Source organism: Sarcophilus harrisii, chromosome 3 (genome assembly GCF_902635505.1).
Source record: "Sarcophilus harrisii chromosome 3, mSarHar1.11, whole genome shotgun sequence".
NCBI lineage: Eukaryota > Metazoa > Chordata > Mammalia > Dasyuromorphia > Dasyuridae > Sarcophilus > Sarcophilus harrisii.
In genome coordinates this window covers 315,075,476-315,095,290 of record NC_045428.1, presented here as the reverse complement: position 1 = coordinate 315,095,290, position 19,815 = coordinate 315,075,476, and positions in this window count along the sequence as shown.

Genomic DNA, 19,815 nt, shown 5'->3' with positions numbered 1-19,815 from the left:
AATAATGAAAAAATTGTGATGAAAAAATAGTTATTTAACCTAAGTTAAATAAGTTGTTGAAAACTTAAAAGATGGGAAATGGATAACTAAGTTATATTAAAAACAACTATTATAATTTCAACCAGAAATTTAACAAATATAAGTTAATTTTCAAACTAAAGAGATCAAAAGAGTCCAGAAAGTAACTTAGCTAACACATATGATCTTTATAATCCCTTCTAGTTTTAGTGATCTTATGATATGACTTACCTGACAAATGGAGATGGCTGGCAAAGGCAACAATGAGTTAAAAAATAAACTCAAGTAAAATCTTATAAAGAAGAATAATGGATTATTATGAGCTGTATCATCTTTAAAGCAAAGAGATGCAGCAAATGGTAAAACAAATTTAAAGAATGCTTCACAAGATATCCAATTAAGCAAAGTCATCTCAAGGGCAGTTAAGGATGAAAATGGAAGGAGAATTACAAAGAGAAGAAAAAAAACCAAAAAGAGTGCCAAAAATGATTTCAATTGCTTTCTCCATCAAATATAATAGGATCACTCTACTTAGTGTTTCTGATATTATTGTCTTTGAGGTGCCTAGAGAGGAGATAGAAATGGCACTAAAGAGAACAAAAATAGAAAAGTCTTTTTTGTTCCTAATATGTAGAAAGGACATCAGTGCTGGAGGGGATAAAGTTGTAAAGGAAGTGAGAAACTAATATAGAAAGTATTTGAATTAAGGAAAGATAACAAAGGCCTGGAAAAATAATATTTTAAAAAGTGACATCATATGTAAACAAGGACATTTTCAATGAGAGATTAGAAATAAGCAGGTTTTTACATGTGACATTTAACAATGAATCACATCTTTATAATTTCACAATTAATTAAAAGATGTACAGATATAAAATTGATTATTTTAAAAGAAACATATTTAATTCAAAAGAACTAAACACTCCCCTGTAGGTTCTTTCCTACTTTTTAGACTCTTCTTGTACTTATATACATCAAGATCAATCAGGATTCCAATCTAATCAATCAAAACGAATCAATCAAAATCCACAATGGAGAAAGGATTTCTTGTGATGGTTAAGTCTTCTAGATGATCCTGTTTATAGATGTCATTATGCTGATTGTATAAAACCTCAAATTAACATGGAGCCTAGAGATCTATAATAACTCAAAAATATTTGTCCTTCCCATTGGTAGAGGAAAGACCAAATGGATGAAAAATTTCTATTGTCCATATACTAACATTGAGTTTGTCCAATGTAAATCTGAGACAGACAGTACAGAGAAACAACGAACTGGTCCCAAAGTTGAAAAAGAAGAGATTGAACTGGATTGCTTTGAGAAGTTGCAAAGATCTCTTACTTACCTCAAGCTTTTCTTGAAAACAAAGGCTGGTCTTAAATTGTTAACATTTTACCAATATTGCTATTTGGCAATAACACTTAAAAATAAAGATGACCATCACACAAAGGGCAATGACAAGATGTATGCATGGTAAGTGTGAAGAAACTGTTAAATATAATTAAAAAAAAGAAATTCCAAAAAAAATTTTAAACCATGAATAATAAATAACATCAATTATATATAATGGAAAGAAAAGATGGGCTGATCATGTATATAAGCAAACATGGAGGGATAATAGATAGATAGTTGGAATATTCTATTTTACCCTCTTAATGTTAAGAGAAAGCCAGGAAAGTCTCAAACATGTAAGTGGATTCCTGTGGCAGATTTTTGGGAAAACATGGACATGAGACACACAGGTAAAGCAGGCATAGGTGGATTGTCATCTATGTCTTTGAAGGTACTCCTGAAACAATAGGCTCACGAATCCATCTATCCCCAGTATCCATAATTAATAAATAAATACAAAAATGAAATAATACTTATCCATTAGAAGCTTACATACTATTGGAGAGCAGGAGTAAGGAAACAATACGAACACAGACAAATAAGCAAAAAACATATACAAAATAATTTCAAAGAAATATCAGGAAAGACCTTGGGTAGGGAGTGATACTTGAGTTAAGCCTAGAAAGAAACAAGATATTCTAAGAACTTGAGGTGAGAAGAGAGGACATTTCAAGCACAGAAGACAGTCTGTACAAAAACATGGAGACAGAAGATGAAAAGTCATGTATAGGGCACTAGGCTCATTACCCTAAAAAGTGAAACATATGAAGAAGAAGAATGTGTAATAAGCCTGCAAAGGTCAGTTGAAACCAGTATGTGCATTTAAATGCCAAGCAAAGGAGTACATGCATACTTTATCCTAAAAGCATTTGGAAGTCAATAGTGCTTCTTGACCAAGTATTAATTAGTGAATTATCAATTAATCAATTTAATATGGTCAAAATTAAAGGATATGGACAACAAATTAATTAATCACCTAGCATTTATTATATACTTACTATGTGACAGGCTTTATGTTAGGCACTGGGGATAGAACTACAAAGTGAGAATTCTGTTTTAGGAATATCAATTTGACGATTGAACAGAGAATAAATTGGAAAGGGCAATAATTGGAGGCAGAGAAACCAATTAGGAAGCTATTATAATAGTCCAGGTGAAAAAAAGTGAAGGCTTGAAGGAGGATGGCAGTTATGTAAATCTAAAGAATCAAATAGTTATGAGAGATTTTGTGGAGAAAGAACTAAGATTTGGCTATTTGTATTCATGTTCTCATTCCTTTTTTTGTACATCCCCTGATTTATTTTTCCTTCTCCCTTCCCAAACATTTAATATCTTCACAGTCTCCTGCTCTAAATTCTTTTCTCCTATACCTTTCAAACTCTATCAAAAGTTTTCCTCTAGCCATTCTCCAATTGATAAATGGTCAAATGATATGAACAGGCAATTTTCTGACAAAGTAATCAAGGCTATATATAGTCATATGAAAAAATGTTTTAAATCACTATTGATTAGAGAAATAAAAATAAAAATAACCCCAGATCTATCAAATTGACTAATATGACAGAGAAAAATATATTGTAAGGGATGTGGGAAAATTGAGACACTAAAGCACTGTTGATGGAATTATGAATTGATTCAACTATTCTGTGAAGCAATTTCGAATTATGACCAAATATACAATAACACTTATAGGTCGCTTATTCCAAAGAGATAAAAAAAACAAAACAAAAAAAAAACCTACATGAACAAAAATATTTATACTAATAGCAAAGAACTTAATAACTGAAGTGAAACCATCAATTGAGGAATGGCTGAGCAAATTGTGGTATATGATTATGATGGGACATTTTTTGTTATAAGAAATGACAAGCAGATGCTCTCAGCAAAACCTAAAAAGACTTATATGAACTGATACAAAGTGAAATGAGCAGAACCAGGAATACATTGTACATAGTAACAGCAATATTATATTATGATCAACTGTAAATGACTGAATTATTCTCAGCAATAGAATGATTCAAGAAAAATGTATACATCTCCAGAGAAAGATCTGATGGAATCTGACTGCAGATCAAAATACACTTTCCCCTCCCCCCCCCTTCCTTGTGGGTAAGGTTTTTGCTTTTGTTTTTTGTTTGTTTGTTTGTTTGTTTGTTGGTTACTTGATCTGTGTTTCCTTTAACAACATGACTATTATGAAAAGTGTTTCATTTGACTGCACATGTATCAAATTGCTTGCCTTCTCAATGAGAGAGGAAATAAGAAAAGGGAGGCAGGAAGAAAAATAATTTAGAATTCAAAATTTTTAAATAAATGTTAAAAATTGTTTTTACATGTAACTATGAGGGAGGGCAGAATTTAAATAATCCAAAAGTTTTTTAAAGTATGTAACAAATTCTACATGTTTTTTAAAAAGGAGTTTTTTCCTATTGTCCTATTTCTTAGTGAGGGAACAACAGGCAATAATGAGTTTTGATTAATCTATTTATCATTAACCATGAGACCTTTACATTATTAACCTTTTATTTTGATTTTATAATCGTGGGACTTAAAATTAGGATTTAAATCCAAATTCAGAGCTCTTTCCCTTAATCCACATTGTTTCTGGTAATAATCTGAATTTTGCTTTCATTTGATAAACTCTTCACCTCAGGGCTCTTCCCCAGTATCCTATATGTAGCTTTTAACTGCTTTGCAGATCTTTATTTTAAGTCATTTTCCTCATTCTAATTTAATCAGTTTTCCTCCAAGGATTGTAAAGAAACTAGAGAGTTAAAAAAAAAAAAAACAAAGCAAATGTGCTCTTTCTTGACCAACTCCCAGATTTACTCACAACATCAGTGTTGTTCTCCTAATTTCACAGATTAAAGAAACCAAAGATACAGACACACTTCCCTCACCCAGCATATATTTGCTATTCTGCAATCACTCCTTTTGCTCTAGTTCCTGCTTCATCAGCATTACTGGGATGGTTATAAATGAAGGCAAGGTGGAATTATGGTCCAATGATAGGAGGCTTCTGAGTAGGCTTCTGAGCAGACTTCTAGAGAGGAAGGGAGGCAGACTAAAATTATCTCCATCTATCTTTTGGTATATCCATGATCCAATCCTCATTAAACAAGGCACCTTCATTTTAACTCCCACAGTTCACAATGCATAGATCATAATCTCCATGAAAAGAAATAAGGACATAATCATGAATATTTGTCACTTGGTATCAAGTTTAAATGCCTTCTTAGTTTATCAATTGAAATTAGGCCTTTTGATGATTTCAGAAAGGCCTGCAGAATCTTGCATGAACTGATGCTGAATGAAATGAGCAGGACCAGAAGATCATTAAAGTATTAAAGTATCATTAAAGTATTAAAGTGTTGAAGTATACTTCAACAACAACACTATATGATGATCAATTCTGATGGGCATGGCCATCTTCAGCAATGAGATGAACCAAACCAGTTCTAATGGAGCAGTAATGAACTGAACCAGCTACGCCCAGCGAAAGAACTCTGGGAGATGGCTATGAACCACTACATAGAATTCCCAATCCCTCTATTTTTGTCCACCTGTGTTTTTGATTTCCTTCACAGGCTAATTGTACAATATTTCAAAATCCAAGTCTTTTTATACAGCAAATTAACTGTTTGGACATGTATACATATATTGTATTTAACTTATACTTTAACATATTTAACATGCATTGGTCAATCTGCCATCTGGGGGAAGGGATGGAGGGAAGAAGGGAAAAAGTTGAAACAAAAGGGTTTGCAACTGTCAATGCTGAAAAATTACCTATGCATATATCTTGTAAATAAAAAGCTATAATTTAAAAAAATAAAATAAATGATGGATGAGAGGGGGGAAAAAAGAAAAAAGAAAGAAATTAGACCTTTTTAGTTTGAGAAGAAAGAAACCAAGATGAATTTTTCTGAATCCTAAAATGTCTATGGAAACAAAATTCAGTAATGCTCATCAAATCTCAGGCATAAAAAAAAAAAAGGATGGGGTGCAGTGGGAGGGCAGAGTTGTTCAATAACTTTGGATAAATGAAAAGGGAATATGACACAGTACAAAACACTAGATATAAAGTATTTGGATTCAAATCTAAATTGTGTTACTTACTCAACCATGTATCATGCAGCAAGACCTCTCCTTGAGGTCTCAGTTGCCCCACTTGTATATTGAAAGTGTTTCATAATCTCTAAAGCCCTTTCTTTCTCCAAATCCTAAAATATTATATTCACTATCTATTTTTTAAATGTTAAATGATTATTTACTTGAAAAAAGCTCAATTTAATTAATTTTAGTGGATTCTATGATCTCATTTTTAAAAATTTTATTAAAGCTTTTTATTAGGGGCAGCTAGGTAGTGCAGTGGATAGAGCAACAGACCTGAAATCAGGAAGACCTGAGTTCAAATCGGACCTCAGACACTTAACACTTTCTAGCTGTGTGACCCTAAGCAAGTCACTTAACCCCTATTGCCTTAGGGGGGAAAAAAGGTTTTTATTTACAAAATATATGCATGAGTAATTTTCCAACATTGACCCTTACAAAACTTTCTGTTCCAAATTTTTCCCTACTTCCCACTCCCTCCTCTAGATGGCAGATAGTCCAATACATGTTAAACATGTTAAAATATATATATTAAATCCAATATATGTATACATATTTATACAGTTATCTTGCTGCACAAGAAAAATTGGATCAAAAAAGAAAAAAATCTGAGAAAAAATACAAAATGCAAGCAAACATCAATAGAAAGAGTGAAAATGCTATGTTATGGTCCACACTCAGTTCCCACAGGCCTTTCTCTGGGTGTATATGGTTCTCTTCATCGTTGAAGAATTGGAACTAGTTTGAATTATCTCATTGTTGAGGAGAGCCATGTCCACCAGAATTAATCACTGTATAATCTTCTTGTTGCCGGGTATGATGATCTCCTAGTTCTGCTCATTTCATTCAGCATCAGTTCATGTAAGTCTCTCCAGGCCTCTCTGCAATCATCCTGCTGGTCATTTCTTACAGAACAATAATATTCCATAATATTCATATACCACAATTTACCCAGCCATTCTCCAATTGATGGGCATCCATTCATTTTCCAGTTTCTGACCACTACAAAAAGGGCTGCCACAAACATTCGTGCACATACAGGTCCCTTTCCCTTCTTTAAGATCTCCTTGAGATATAATCCCAGTAGTAACACTGCTGGATCAAAGGGTATGCACAGTTTAATAGCTTTCTGAGCATAGTTCCAAAATGCCCTCCAGAATGGCTGGATGTGTTCACAATTCCACCAACAATGTATTAGTGTCCCTGTTTTTCTACATCCCCTCCAACATTCCGCATTATCTTTTCCTGTCATTTTTCCAATCTGAGAGGTGCGTGGTGATATCTCTAAGTTGTCTTCATTTGCATTTCTCTGGTTAACAGTGATTTAGAGCATCTTTTATGATCTCATTTTATATCTTTAGATGCATCATATCCAGAAGGGGATAAGAACATGAATTGTTTTGTGATCAATTGAGTGGATGAAGGAAAGAAGGATGGAAGTAAATAAGCATTTGTGCTAAGTGTTTAAGAGATACCTCGTTTGAGTCTCACAATAACTGCTATTATGATCTCCATTTTACAGATGAGGAAACTAAGGCAAAGAGAGGTTAAATGACTTGCCCAACTTCATACAGTGGTAAGTGTTTGAGGCTGGATTTGATCATCCTGCCTCCACTCTCAGTGCTCTATCCCTGTAACACCCACTGCCTATGTCATTTAGTGATTCTTTGTACCAGGTTCTTCATTTGAGCTTGAAGGATATAACTTGAGAACCAATGGCAGGATATCCTTTTCACACAATGGAGAATAAACTTCTGAAATTAAAGGGTGTTCAAGTTTTAGAAAGATTTAGGTAAATGCCTAATTTTTAAAGTTCTTGGAGTTCCAAGACCCTTGTTCCAATTATGACTCTAATGCTTAATAGTTATATCACTTAGAATAACTCATGTAATATCTTTTGATCGCAGTTTCCTTGAATGGAGAGAATCATATTTGTACTACCTACTACCAGGGAAACCCCAGTAATGTCTTTAGCTGGCTCACTTTGCTATCCCCAAAACCTAATTTATATAATAAGCACATACTACTGTAACAAGTTCATAAAGGTTATATTTAAAGTGACTTTTTCTCTCCCTCCTCCCTCCCCCACCCCAGAAGAAAGAAAGACCAGAATCTAAAATGAGTCCTTTGAAAATTAGGAAAAATCTGTTTTTCCAAAGGGTATCCAATCATCTTTTTTTTCTGGTAAGTTCCATTTTCCCCTTTGAGGAGTGTACAGGATTCAAAGTACCAACAAAAGAAAAGGTCCAGATTGCATCTCAATGTAACTGCTGTGCCAACCTTTCTAATATTAATTAAGCAATAAACACTTATTAAGTACCTATTATGTGCCAGGCAAAAACAAAAAGAGACAACGTCCCTGCCCACAAGGAGCTCTCAATCTAATGGGGGAGACAATAAGCAAACAAATATATAAAAACAAGCTAAATCTAAGACAAAGGTTAAGTGATTTTTTTAATGTTCAAACAACTAGTAATTTTCTGAGGTAGAATTTGAACCCAACTCTTTCTTCTAAATGTACACTATCCATTATTTCTTCATTTTAAACCTGATTTCATCTGTTAAAACCATATAGTCATACTCATAATCCTTATTATATAGATATCAGGCAACATCATCCCAGTTTTACAGAGAGGAAGTGAAGATTCAAGGAAATTAAATGCTTTGCTCATTGTCATCCAGTTAATCCATGGCAGAATAGTACTAGAGGTCAGACCTCCCAAATTCTTATTTATTATTCTTCCCATAATGCTGCTACATGAATGTCCTCCTCCCTTCTCCCTTGCTTTTCCAACAAAAAGCCACCCAAGCTTTCTCATGGATACACTCTCTGGTTGTGAATAGGAGAGTTTCTGGTCAATAATCCCCTGAATTTTATTTTAATTTCTCTGAGAGCTTTCATAAATATTCTCTCATTTCATCAGTACAATCACCCAAGGATAAAGGTATTATTCCCAACACACAGTTAAGACAGTAGGACTTGGGGATGTTTGATTTATTCAATCTAAATTCAATTCAGATACATGTGCATTTGAGTCACAGTAAGAAACACACAGTAATTTTCAGGTACTGGCCCTCTTTGGACTGTCTAGGTTCTTAGATATCAGTGTCTACCAACTAGTTTCCCCATGACTAGTATATGGAATCTCATGAGCATAAAGATTGTTCCTGTATCTGATCTTGACATGTTTCATCTCCTCTCCTGGATTCTAAGGTCCTTGAGAACAGGGATTCTGGATAATATAGCTTCACATTCAGGACAATATTTTCATAGACATTCAATAAACAAAAACGTTATTGAATGAATGAGATGAAATAAGTTTGTAAAGATCATATAATTAATGTTGATTAGGACTAGAACTCAGCTATCCTGAATTGCCAGTCCTGTGTTCTTCCCACTAAGCTACACTGACTACCACAAAAACCAGTCTTTCCTCCCCTGGGACCATCTTATAAGTGGAAGCACAGATTGGAGATACCCCTCATTGTGAGCTGATCCATTCCTAAACAGTCATTTAGCTGAGGAAATGACACTATTCCGTTCCACAGATTACTACTAAACAGTTTTGGAATTTATGGAACAGTTATAGAATTGAGGCAAATTTCAGGAAAATATTTAAGCTTCATGATGGGCCCCTCTGGAGTGAAGGAGAGAGAGATAGAGAGGAGAAAAAAAAATACTTATCACACACTTCTGCCCAAGGAGCATCATCCAATCATCCTTCAGAATAGAGTACATACAAAAAAACTTAAAATAATGAGTTAGAAAAAATATCCCTATCCTATAGTAATAATAATAATAATAATTAACATTTATATAGCACTTACCATTTGCTAGTACACTTATACCGTGCTAAGTGCTTTACAAATATTATTGCATTTGATCCTCACAACTCTAGAAGATAGATTCTATCATCAGTCCCATCTTGTAAATGGGGAAGCAGAGGCAGAAAGAGGTAAATTAACTTGCCCAAGGTCACACAGTTAAAAAGTGTGTGAAACTGTATTTGAACTCAGATCCTCCTAACTTCAAGCCCAGAGTTCTATCCACTATTCCACCTAACTTTTGCCATAGGGTGAGTTATGAAGCTTCAGGTTGTGAACCATGATGGCACTTCCCACTAGATGGCTCTCAATATTCAATAAGGGGTTTTAGCTTAACATTATTATGAAACCTCAACAAAATTTAAAACTGTTACTATTTAAAGAATGATGCACAAACTCAGGAAGAGATTTGGAAATACTAAGCTTTCCATATGCTCACTGGAGTCTCACAATAATCTTAAATAAACATTAACCTTATAAAAGCAGGTAGAGAGCAGCAAGGGTCATTGTATAAGCTGTATAAAGTACAGCTTTACTGTACTTTACTGTACAGCTGTACAAAGACTGGTTCCACAATAAGAAGTGGTACATGGCAAATATGGAAATATGTCTTAAAAGTATTTATAACCTGTATCAATTGCTTTCTGTCTTGGGGAAAGGGGAGATAAGAGAGGGAAGGAGAAAAAAATTGGAACATAAAATCTTATAAAAATAAATAAAAATAAAGATAGAAAACTATCTTTACATGTATTTGGAAAAATAAATTACTATTTTTAAAAATAAGTAAATAAAAAAACTGTGATTACATTCAGAAATGTTGCTTTTTACATTCATGCTTCCCTTCCCCCTCTCCCCTATTGCACCCATAGATTAATTTATCTTCTTAACTCTCACCATGCTTATAATCTATACTTCACTGCTGAGCTGAGCACTCAATACTTCTCTGTCTATATTGTTCTTTACTGCATGCTTTTATATGTCATTCACATGGCCTAAGCAAAGAATGGATATGTGGTAGGCACACAAAAATATGTTGATTAACTCCTACCTTAGCCAAATAACCTGCTTTAAAAGAGAAGAGCATTTCTTTAGGAAAGGCAAGATTCTCTCCTATCCTTCCAACACACTCCCATATTTTCCTGATATTATCAAAGATTAATCAATCAATACAGGCATTATGCTAAGCTTTTAATTTCCTTTTTGACAAGGTTATTATGCTTACAGAATAAGGGAATGTTATAAACAATAATATGTGTATATTTTAATAAAATACTTGGAAAAAAATTTGTCCTGCTGTCTTTGTAGGCAAGATGGAGACGTATTGTTTTAAGAATAAACTTTTCTTAAGGTCATATCATGTACAAAGCACAGTGCTAGGTGCTGGAGCTAAAAAATAAATACAAAGCCAGCCCTGTCCTCAAAGTTAGCATTATCCTGGAGGAAACAACATTACATAGAAGAGAGTAAACCCAAAATAAATAGGAGATAATTTTAGGAAAAAAGAGGACACTTCCAACTGAGAAAGATCAAGAAAGGCCTTCTGTTGGAGGTAGTTATAACTTAAGTTATGCTTTGATGGAACCTCAGGATTCTAAAAAGTAAACATGAGGTAGAAAATGCAGTCAAGATCCAGAGGAAAACCTACACAAAGGCCCAAGTGTGGGAAAGAGAATACTGATATGGGAAGAGATAATAGACTGGGTAAACTGGAACAGAAAAAATATGAAGGGAATAATATGAAATAAAATATGAAAAAAGTTGTGGAGGATTTAATGACAGACTAAGGATTTTGTATTTTATCCCAGAACTAACAGTGCCATTAAAAATGTTTGAGGGTGACATAGTTAGATTTATCTTCTAGGAATATCAATATAATTTTGTGTGGAGGATAGACAGGAGAGAGGCTATATTAGAAGCAGAAAAATAAAATAAAAGATTATTGCAATAGTCTGAGAAGTGATGAGAGTCCAAATTTGGGTAGAGCTTCTCGATGGAAAAAGAAAATGCTAAATGTGAGAGATGTGGTAAGTTCATGAGACTTGAAATCTGATTGAATATGATTGTTCAGGGAAATGAAAAAGTCAAGAATGATTCCAAAATTGTGAATCTGGACAATAAAAAAAAATGGTACCCTCAACAGAAAGAGAGGTTTGGAAAACAGAGAGTTTTTGCATTAAATTAGTTCCTTTGTGAATAAAGGAATAAAAATTCCTTTTATCACAAAAGAATCATTTCTTTAGGATGTTCATACATAGAGGTAGTTGGTAATAGAGATCTGAAACTTAGGAGAGGGATTAGAGCTAAATATACAGATATGGGAATCAACTATGTATCAATAATAATTGGACTCATTGGAACTGGTGAGATCACTAAGAGAGTGAAGTTTTTAAGGATAAATGTACAGTTCAAGATGAGTTCAAAAAAATCAATTGTACAAGTACGACATGGGGAATGTGACTAGGAAACTATATCTAATAGATGTAATAGGCAAAATAGTTTAATGAGATGTTAGAATATATAAGAATATATCCTGAATAAAACTCTAAATGAGGTCTGACCAGCAAAGAATACAAGGGGATAGATAGATAATCATTTCCTTATTCCTGGAACCTATCCCTAGGTAATATTATATAAGATCACATTTGCTTTCTCGGTCATTATCTCACATTGTTCTTTTGTAGGTGACTTAAATCCCCAGAATTTCTTTCAAGTAAACTACCATCTAATCACACATCTCCCTTCTCAGACCTGTGCAACTGACTTTTTAAGATCAAAATGTACGAATTTCACATTTGTTCCTATTCAGTTGCATATTATTTAATTAGGCCCAATGTTCTAACCTATCAAGATCTTTTTAAACCCTGACCGTCATATTCTGTGTTAGATATACCTCCCAGCTTTGTATCATCTGTACATATAATGAGCATACTATCTATAACTCTCTATATCCCTGAAAAATTACAAATATCACAAGATCAAGAACAGATCTCTGAGGCATCCCAAGCTGACATCAAAATCATTAAAGACTAGTCTTTGGAAATTTGGAAATTTCACAATTACATTTTAATCTGCTTTGGGCTGCACACTCGAATGTTTTAGGCTACATATAACCATTTTATACCACTGATCTAGTCCATATCTTTCCCTCATTTCCACAAAAATAGCCCAAGATTTTGTCAAATGACTTGCAAGAATCTAGAAAAACTCCATTTACAACATTGAGTTATAGTATCCAAGCTTTTCTCCATAAAATTCCTCAGGAACCTGCTATTTTTTCTTCATGTTTTCCAACCATTCCAGAATCTTTCCAAGAATTCAAATCAAGTTTGGTGTCCCATGGTTTACATAACTCAATTTTTTTATCACAAAAAAAAATTGAGGCCAGATATTTTTCTCCAATTCTGTGACACTTATCACATTCTTTGTGATCAAAGATCAACAGAGGCTAAGTTGTCGCATGCCCCATTTCTTTGATCAACAACGAATGTAGTTCATAGGAGCTTAAGAATTTAAAGTTATCCTGATGGTCAGGTACCCTGTTCTTTTCTATATAATATATTTATATATTCTTTATTGGTCATTTTTTTTGTTCTGTCCTCTCCTGCCCAAAGGTCATATTCTTAGCAGAGAAAAAAGCTGCAAAAATAATACTTGGAAAACTCTGATTTCTCTCTATAGTCAGTTATCATCACCCTAGAACCTTGAGCAAAGAGAATTTATTTTTTATTTATACCTTTTCTCTAACAAAGCAAAACCAAAAACAAACAATAACTAAAATAAAAATAAATTCTAGTTTTGTCCTTAGTTTTTCTTGACAACCTCAGCTTACTCTGAGCATCAGCTGACACTAGTCTTACAAGATAATGCTTTCATATTCATTGTCTGTTATCTGCCCTTATTCCCATTTTTATAGAATCTTTTTAAGAGTTAACGAGGTAATACAGTAACCTACTGGGCCTAATTCAGGACTATCATAATTCAAATCTAGATTCAGTTTACTAGCTATGTGATTCTGGACAAGTTATTTATAACCTTTTTTCTGCCTCAGTTTCCTCAGCTGTAAAATGGGAATAATAATAGGATTGTTAACAGGACTGTAATGAGGATCAAATGAGATCATATTTGTAAAGAATTTAGCACAGTGCCTGGAATATAGTAGGTGTTTTAAAAATGTTTGTTTCCTTCCCTTTTTCTTTTTTCTTAAAAATTTAAAATAAAGACTTAGATAATAATCTCACAGTAAGAAAAGGCTGGGAGGGGTTATAATTTGCATCCTTAGAAAGAATGCCCCTATCAGCATGGGAAAGCTGAAATTTCTCCAAGGAAGAAGGTGTTTGTCCTTCTTGTCTTTCTGCATTCTTTCTTTTTTATTAAAGCTTTTTATTTATAAAACATATCCAAAATGTTATCAAACAATAATTTATTCAGCCATTCTCCAATTGATGGGCATCCATTCAGTTTCCAGTTTCTGCAAAAACTTCACTACAAAAAGGGCTGCCACAAACATTTTGGCACATACAGGTCTCTTTCCCTTCTTTAAGATCTCTTTGGGATATAAGCTCAGTAGAAACACTGCTGGATGAAAGAGTATGCATAGTTTGATAACTTTTTGAGCTTAGTTCCAAACTGCTCTTCATAATGGTTGGATCCATTCACAGTTCCACCAATAAAGTATCAGTGTCCCAATTTTCCTACATCCCCTCCAACATTATCATGATATTTTCCTGTCATTTTAGCCAATCTGACAGGTGTGTAGTGGTATCTCAGAGTTGTCTTAATTTGCATTTCTCTGATCAATAGGGATTTGGAACACCTTTTCAAATGACTAGAAATAGTTTCAGTTTCTTCATCTGAAAATTGTCTACTCATATCCTTTGACCATTTATCAATTGGAGAATAGAGTTGAATTAATTTGAATTTGAATTAATTCTCTATATATTTTAAAAATGAGACCTTTATCAGAACCTTGAATGTTTTTCCAGTTTATTGCTTCCCTTCTAAACTTGTCTGCATTGGTTTTATTCAAAGAAAAAATTTTTAGCTTAATATAACCAAAATTATCTATTTGTGTCTAGTTCTTTTTTGGCCACAAATTCCTTTATTCTCCACAGATCTGAGAGGTAGACTCATCCTATGTTCTTCTAATTTGTTTATAATATCACTCTTTATGTCTAGATCATGAACCTATTTCGACCTTATCTTGGTATACTGTGTTAGGTGTAGGTCAATGCCTAGTTTCTGCCATACTAGTTTCCAATTTTCCCAGCAGTTTTTGTCAAATAGTGAGTTCTTATTCCAAAAGCTGGGCCTTCTGCATTCTTTCTGAGTCAGATCACATTTGGAATACCATATTCAGTTCTCAGTGCCACGTCATAGAAAGAATATTGACAAGCTGTACCAAGAGGTTATTCCATACACAGATAGCTTAAAGTCTTAAAATATAATATATGTTTATTGGGAGGTAGTAGGAGAAAGATCATTGATCTAGATATATGAGACCTTAAAGGTCACTCAGAAAGTGAAACAATCTTCAGACTATGGCAATAGAAAGAACTGGAAAGACGATCTTTCAAAAAACACCTTCCTACTTTGGCCAGGAAATGTATATTTTCTTTTTCACACAATAGGACATGTCAGTTACTCAAACAAGAGCAAGGAGCTTTAGGTAGAGGCTCAAAGTCCCTTTTGGGCACTTCTGATGTCATAGGCAAAGAAGCACTGATTGGTGGGGGTAAGGGGAAGGTATGAAAGAGTTCAGGAGAAAAAGGTTCCATGGAGGGGGAAAATAAAGGAGTTCCAGACAGGAACAATGAGCATATCCAGAGCAGAGGCAGGCTGTCCCAGAAAAGTCTAGGCCAAGAAAACTAGAGAGATTTTCTAGAGCAACACTTAATAACATATATATTTGTAACGATCAAGTTAAAATCATTTGATCCCATTTTAGTTTCATACCTTATCCATATGAGAATACATCTCAGTCAATCAAATCAAGAGAGCTTAGACCAAGTGGGAAAAGTCTTTGAAAGTCATTTGATGAAATAATGCCAGAAATTAGGTCTCTCTTATTTGGCTGAGATTTCATTAAGCCCTATGGGTCTCATATGAAAGCATTGAATTAAGTAGGTTGGGGGAATATGAGAAAGTAGAGGAAATTTGGAGTTTTAGCTGAACCCTCTGAGAACAAACCACCTGGTGGGGGAAGAAGGAGAGAGACCTAAATAAATGATATTTCAGAAAACACTTGATGCTGTCATCTTAAGACAGCTGTCAGCCTAGACCACATCAATGATACTCCTTTACATTGTCCTGGAGAAATAAAATTCAAACTAAATACATTCCTTTATCCTTCTCCAAACATCATCTATAGCTATGGCTGAAATGTTCAGATCACACTTTCTTTCATAATTGTCTTTAGAGTTTTTTATGATGTTTTTTTCCAAGATACCATGTTAACTTAGTGATTATGTAGCAGCAGCTCTGGCTAGTTAATTGGAGTTCTCTGAAATGTGCATTTCTTCTCTTTTGGTTGGAGTATATATTTACTAATTAAAATTAGTAAATTTACTACTTTGAAGAAGAACATGAGTTGAAGAAATCCAATGTTTGTCCCTGCTAATTACTAATTTAAAAAACAGATTTGTGGGTTTCAATTTTAGTTCACAGAATCACACATTTGGAGAGAAAGTATGATTCATTGCTTCCATTTCTTTAAAAAAAAAAAAAAAGTGAGCAATAATCCTTCCTTACCTCACTTCAGGAGGAAGGAAGTCATGAAATGCACTTTGAAAGTTAGTACAGTCATTGCCTAAAGCACCATAAGGAAAAGTACTTAGGAGCTAGAAGTAATAAAAGGATATAATACAGGATGGCTTTTCTTCTATGATTCTCTACTGATCTGTTTCATGAGGAAATGGCTCTATTTAATGGTTGTACCTTAAATAGTAAATATCATATTTAAGGTCAAGTAAGAACAACGAAATTCTCTGATTACATTATACTGCACTGCAGCACTATTTGTCCCAAGGTCCACTCCATTTCTCAGTCAGATTTATAAGATGACTATTTCAAAACCCAGCATTAGATTCCTAACCCCATTATTAAGGCAAATTTTTTATAGGAGATGTACATAATATGTCTTGAGAGAAATCCAAGTAGACTTTGAGTGTGGTAAAACATGAAATTCATTAAGTTCAATGTTTAGATAACTGATTTTCTTCTCCTAAGAGAGATGTCTATATGTGTGTGTATTTGTGTATAAGTGTGTTTGTGAGTGCATTTGTATGTATGAATGTATATTTGTACCAGTTACACATAAATATATATGTATATACATATATGTGTGTGTTTATGTTTTTAGTTTTTTTTCTCTGACCCTATTTCAATGTTCTCTACCTCTTTCTCCAAACAATCCACATAGTTGCCTCATGTTATCTGTGATCTCTTCTTTACCAGGAAAAAAAATTTGTTATTATTTCCATATATAAGAACCATCTTCAAGTCTTTATTGCTGCTGCCAACACCAAAATTAAAAACCAAAGATCATGAGTTAGAAGAGAACTTAGAAATCCTTACTTTTACTTGTTATACCTTTTGTTTTATAGATATCTCTCCATTTCCCTTTTCCCCACCCACCACTATTGCTTTGGGACTGAGGAATGAGAGAAATTGTCACAGGACAGGATGAAATGCATCTGTGATAGAAGGCTGCTTTAATGAAGGCCAATGAGAGAAATGAGAAAGTTTAGCAGAGACAGATATTGGATTTCCTCAACTCGTGTTCTTCTTCAAAGATGAACTAGGTAGGAGGGCAAACAATGGACATTCCTACTCATGGCGGGACAGCCGAGGACAGCTCTGGCCAAAGGAGGTTGTCTTCTCCCAAGTTAAGATCCAAGGTCCAGAATTTCAGAATCTTCATTTAAATGTATCTCCTAATGAATCTGTAAGTAAAATACTGAGTGAAAAGTGTGCTACATTATCCAGTGGCTTATCCATTTATCCAGTGATTCATAGGTAACTAGGTGGTAGAGTGGGTAGAGCACGGGACCTGAAGTCAGACGAGTTCAAATTTAGCTTCAGACAATTACTAGCTGTGTGATCCTGGGCAAGTTATTTAACTTCTATCTGCCTTAGTTTCCTCAACTGTAAAATGGGGATAATAACAATACTTTCCTCTTTATCAGGATTGTTGTAAGGATAAAAGGAGATATTATTTGTAAAGTTCTTAGAACATATAGAATAGGTATTTAATAAATGCTTATTCCTTCCTTTTCCTCCCTCTATCCTGAGTAAAAGTATTGTATAGTTGATATATGGGTATCTCTCTGTAGCGAGTGGCAGTCAGATACCTACTGGTTAAATACATTTTAGGAAACAAAAAAATTCGTCCAATTTCATACAATTAGTATTTAAGCAGGGCCAGAATTCAAATCCATGTCCTCTGGCTTTAAATCCAGTGTTATTCTCACCTCTCTACTCTCCAAAGTGAAAGAAATGGCTCCATTCATCAGAGTTTAAAGAAACCAGCCAAGGCAACAAGAGAGAAACAAAATGGTTTTATTTAAGGCAAGCATATGTATGCTTTCAGTTGGATTATTCGAAAATAACGAGAACAGAAATTGTTTTCCTTTTTTTCCCCACTCCCAGAGCCAGCGCTGTTCCTTACACATAAGAGGCACTTGTTGAATTAAATTTTATACAGTTTCAGAGCAATCCAACATGGTTTCTCTGAGCCTAACAGAAGGGGCTACTTATGATGTTACCTGAGTCAGTGTGTCTCAAATCTAGAAATAGTTGCCTCATAAGCATCAACCACGTTCAGAGCAGAAACATCTGTCATTGGTCCAGTTACCTCTCTGAACTTCCCTAGAGAGTATGTACCAGGAAACCCTGAAGACATCCTCTGACTATGCATTCTGCATATTAAATAGCCAGATAATAGTGGCAAATATGGAGATAGAATTCAAGTGAATTTTCAACAAATATATAGAGAAAACTGGATTTATTCAGTGATGGATTCTCTGGGATGGCATGAGACCCTGTCCTCCGTTCCCAATCTCAGTGGGAAAACAAAACAGGGACACATCTGAAACAGTTAATGAACAACACCCAGTATTGGACTCTTTCATTCCGACAGTGAACAGAAAAAGAAAGAATTTAGCTGTGTAAGAGTTACCAAGAAAGGCTTCATGAAGGAAGTAGGACTTAATGATATTGCTGTGAAATTTAAATACAGTGATGCAAGTCTATAGCTGATCGCATTAGATCAGATTAGAAAGCTGGTGTGGGGGGAGAAAAGCTTCGTTGGCAGTCATGGAGAAAAATGAGAAGGTGAGACACCGAGCAGGTCACTAAGAGGGCAATTTTATCTAGAAGGCTTAGGAAAAGCTCCTAGTGTCAGTGACAGTAAGCAATAGCAGCAGCAGCCTAGTCACCATCATATGTTAATGGTGGCAATCAGCATGGTGATAATTAAAATAAATGGTCTTAGCAGGAGGGAAGAAGCTATCAGGGCCACAAGAAAGGGGTGGGGGCAGGAGAAGGGGGAGAAGTTATTACTGCTAATCCACAGTGGGAAATTAGAGTCATGGAAACCTGTCATTGCCCCCAACTCCAATTAATTAAAATCTGGATTTGGAAAGGTAGTGCCCTGGGGGACTGGAAGCAGCCAGAGTGGAAAACTCAGAGATTACACAGCAGCTCTGGCTGGATGGGGAGGGCGAAGTGTGGGGAGAAAGGGGAAGAGGCAGGAGGGGGAGAGGGGGTCTAAAAGGAGCCCAGCAGACCCAAGAGTCACATAATCCTGACTTGCCCAGCAGATGATCAGGGTCCTGTTATCATGACTATCCCATCCTGTTTATCTCTGGATAAATAAATTATGAGATGATGCATAAAATCAAAGAATGTTACAATTGGATAGGACCTGAGGGCGATCATCTATCCAGTCTAAGCCTTTAATTTAACAGATGGGGGAGTCCCAATGTCCTTACTTCTGACTCTCCAGGCTTTTCCACCATGCCTCAGCTACCTTCTCACTTCCCTCTCTAGTTTACAGCTCCCCTTTTTCTATTAAAAGTGTAGTAAACTTATTAATTAATTGGCAGAGTGGGATTGAATTCTAGATTCTCAGAATATGGAAAGAGTTTCAAGTCTAATATTCTCCTTTTACTTTTTTTTGATCAGTCGTTTTTCAGTTGTGTCCAATTCTTCATGACTGCTTTTGGTCAAAGAAAGTCTCAACAATCAAGTATCCAATATTTGAGTGGTTAAAATATGTACTTTACATTTGTGCATCTCCTTATACTTTCTTTTTTAATTAATTCACTTTTAAGTTCTCTATCTCAATCAAAGGGCAGCTAGATGGCACAGTGGATAAGGGAGCCTGGTTTTTAATCAGGAGGAAAACTCATCTTTCTGAATTCAAATCCAGCCTCAGATATTTACTAGCTAGGAGCCTGGGCAAATCAC